This window comes from Octopus bimaculoides, chromosome 28, assembly GCF_001194135.2.
Source record: "Octopus bimaculoides isolate UCB-OBI-ISO-001 chromosome 28, ASM119413v2, whole genome shotgun sequence".
Lineage (NCBI taxonomy): Eukaryota > Metazoa > Mollusca > Cephalopoda > Octopoda > Octopodidae > Octopus > Octopus bimaculoides.
The window spans coordinates 16,660,828-16,664,702 of NC_069008.1; the positions used below are offsets into that span (position 1 = coordinate 16,660,828).

The window sequence follows — 3,875 nt, forward strand, 5'->3', positions numbered from 1 at the left end:
GGGGTCAATGATTTTGTTAAGGGCACAAAGGTTAAGCCGTGATTTGACAGGAGAAACGGATTTGAAATATTGAGTGTTCTAATGAATTTTAACAATGATAGAATCATATTTTCCCATGGGTTGCTGCATGTATAGTCAAGTTCTTTCTCCGAAAAAATGATTTACCGCAGATATCGCAGTGAAATTGTCTCTCACCTGTATGAGTACGTTTGTGACTAGTTAATACCTTCCTCTGTGAGAATGATTTCCCACAGATATCACAGTGATATGCTTTTTCCTCCAGTATGTATACAATTGTGTTTAGTTAAGGCACTATTTTGTGCAAATGATTTACCACAGGTAACACAGTGATATGGCTTCTCTCCTGTATGAATACGTATGTGTCTAGTTAAGGTTCTACTTTCAGAGAACAATTTACCACAGATATCACAGTGATATGGCCTCTCTCCAGTGTGAATACGTCTATGTCCTCTTAGGACACTCCTGTCAGAGAATGCTTTGCCACAGATATCACAGGTATATGGCTTCTCTCCTGTATGAATACGTTTGTGTGTAGTTAAGGTACTGTTTGCAGAGAATAATTTCCCACAGATATCACAGTGATATGGTTTTTCTCCTGTATGTATAAATTTGTGTTTAGTTAAGGCACTATTTTGAGCAAATGAGAAACCACAGATATCACAATTATATGGCTTCTCCCCTGTATGAATACGTTTGTGTTGAGTTAAGGTTCTCTTTTGAGAGAATGATTTACCACAGGTATCACAGTGAAATGGCTTCTCACCTGTGTGAACACGAATGTGTTTAATCAAGTTATCACTACTAGAGAATGATTTACCGCAGGTATCACAGCGATGTGGTTTCTCTCCTGTATGAATACGTCTGTGTCCTCTTAAGACAATATTGTGTGAGAATGCTTTGCCACAAATTTCACAGCTATATGGCTTCTCTCCTGTATGAATACGTTTGTGACTGCTTAACTGACTATTCTTAGAGAATGCCTTACCACAAATACCACACTGATATGTTTTCTCTCCTGTATGGATAAGTTTGTGACTGCTTAACTGACAATTTTGAGAGTATGCTTTGCCACAGATATCACAGTGATATGGTCTCTCTCCTGTGTGAATACGCCTATGTCCTCTTAACACACTACTGTCAGAGAATGATTTACCACAGATATCACAGTGGTGTGGTCTCTCTCCAGTGTGAATACGTCTGTGAACTCTTAAGACACTACTGTCAGAGAATGCTTTGCCGCAGATATCACAGTTATATGGCTTCTCTCCTGTATGAATACGTTTGTGTGTCGTTAAGGTAACTTTTTGAGAGAATGACTTATCACAGGTAACACAGTGAAATGGCTTCTCACCTGTATGAACACGTATGTGACTAATCAAGTTACTGCTTGTTGAGAATGATTTACCACAGATTTCACAACTATGTCGTGATTTTCCCAATTCTTTTGACATTTCTCTGAGGGATACAAATAGACCCAACCATTGAAGTTTCTCACAGTATTAAATTTTTCCCTTATCCTTCTTCTCTCACTACAGTATATAATTTTCTTATTCTTTTTCTTGTTGTAATTTATTCCTTGGAAATAATTCAACTGCGATTTCATCAGTATCTAAAATTCTACAAAACTCCGTTGCAAATATATTCAAGCTTAATTAGAATGCAAAAGCCCCAGGTAATGAGATGGAGAAATGGTGCTATGAATCTTCGCTCAGAGCAAATATTTCATGGTAATTCAACCTTAGATTAATAGCCATTGGCTTATTATATCTGTTCTCTTAAACGTTTTCCTTTAGTCTTTAAGACATGATAAATATTCCAGATGTTTCCAATGTACAAAAGTCGTTTTATGCCAATGTCACTCATTAATCTGAAATAATAAAGAAACAGTATTAGATATAGAGGAGAGATTAAAATGGAAATGTTACAACATTTCTTTATTGATTAACAAATGACATCATATAACTTTGGGTGAAATCTAAAAATTTGTAAACTACAACTACACCTTCACAGTGTGTAACATTACATATATATATATATATCATCATTGTTTAACATCCACTTTCCATGGTGGACTGAGGACTGGCAAGCCAGGAGGCTGCACCAGACTCAAATCTGATCTGACATTGTATCTACAGCAGGATGCCCTTCCTAACTCCAACCTCTCTGAGAGTGCAGTGGGGGTGGGGGCCTTTTATGTACCGCCGGCATGGGTGGCAGTTAGGCACAGGATCCAGTCGGGTTGGGTGTCGAGGGACTGGCATCGACCACGCTAGGATGTTCCACTGGCACAGGGAGCCAGTCAGGTGGCACACTTGAATGGTGCTTATTACAAGCCACTAGCATGGGTGCCAGCCAGGCGGCATTGGCCAAAAAAACAATTTCCAGTTTGATTTTGATTGACTCAACAGGTTTTATGTGCAGTGTATCACCTGATGCTTGAAGGGTACTTTTAAACGGGGTCGTTATGTGACACTGGTATAGGCTACGGTTGTGATCTTAATCACAGCATATCTCCAAAGGCCGCAGTCTCTTGTCATTGCCTCTGTGAGGCCCAGCATTCAAAGGTCGTGCTTGACCACCTCATCCCATGTCTTCCTGGGTCTCCCTCTTCAGCAGGTTCCTTCCACTGTTAGGGTGCGACACTTCTTCACACAGCTCTCCTCATCCATATGCAGCACATGACCATACCAGCTAAGTACCATTCCTATCCCCAACCTTGTCCAGCTTTTCACAGAAAGGATTTTGATTTTAATTTCACAAACCCCTGATGTGAAGGCACATGGCTCCATGGTTAGAGCAGAACAACCTGCTTGTGAAATTAACACATGCAAGTGGTTGAGTACTCCACGGACACGTGTACCCTTAACATAAATCTCTGGAGGATTCAGCATGATACGGAACACGACAAGGCTGGCCCCTTTGAAATACAGGTGCTACTCACTTTTGCCAGTTGAATGAACTGGAGCAATGTAAAATAAAGGATGCAGTATGCCACTGGGAATTGAACTTGAGGCTTCACGATCGTGACCCACATGCCCTAACCACTAAGCCACATGCCTTCCGTAAATGCATTAAAAATACCACAGCATAATCTGATCCCAATTTCACAAAATTATCAACGTTCTCTTTGAGCATTTAAAAGAGATATTTCCGTGGGGCAAAATGATTGAAACAAGAGAAAGTAAATTTGTAACATATACAAATTAATATCTATCCTTAGACATGAGAAATGCAACAAAAATTTTAAATAATTGGAAGAGAATTACGGCAAAATGGCACAGGGTATAAAATTAACAAAACTGAACAAAATGAGAAGGCTCAACATGAAATATATTTGAGACATCAGTGAAAGGTGACCTATAAAAGTTGGAATTTTCTTCGTTTTGACGAGGATTTTTCAACATTTTTTTTCACGTTGCCCTTGGAAATTATCTGGAGCAGTGATTTTCAAACTGTGGTCCGCAAGGACAAGACAGGGGGTCCGTGAACAGCAAATACTTTTTATGGGCAATTTGATTTTATATATGTTTTTTAATCGAAATCTTTTAATTGACAATAAACCTATTTGTTAAATAAACAAATGTAAAAATATATGCTATTTTAAGCAAATATTTATGTATAAATTTCCTAAGGTAAAGCCTGAAATATAAAGGGGAGCAACTTTTTAACCCCAAATGTTTTTTTTTTTAAACTTTTCCTGGACCGATTTTGTGGGCACGATAAACTTAAAAACTACAGAACCCTTTTTGTGAAGAAGAAGAAAAAAGGGAAGTATTTTCAGTCGAAAAGGTGTAATTTAAGGGAGATTTTGCTGTTGTTTCTAGCATATGGTATGACTGGCAAGGTTTACGGAT

The 3,875-nt window shown here is 38.5% G+C and overlaps 1 protein-coding gene and 1 pseudogene across 1 annotated transcript in view; both read right to left on the reverse strand.

The window, feature by feature from the left end:
* The window catches only part of LOC128251053 (zinc finger protein 470-like), a 14,698-nt gene that overhangs the window by 9,049 nt on the left and 1,774 nt on the right, over positions 1-3,875 (reverse strand). The gene's annotated exons all lie outside the window — the stretch shown is intronic.
* LOC106878357 (zinc finger protein 62 homolog) overlaps positions 19-3,875 on the reverse strand; it is a 9,071-nt pseudogene continuing 5,214 nt past the window's right edge.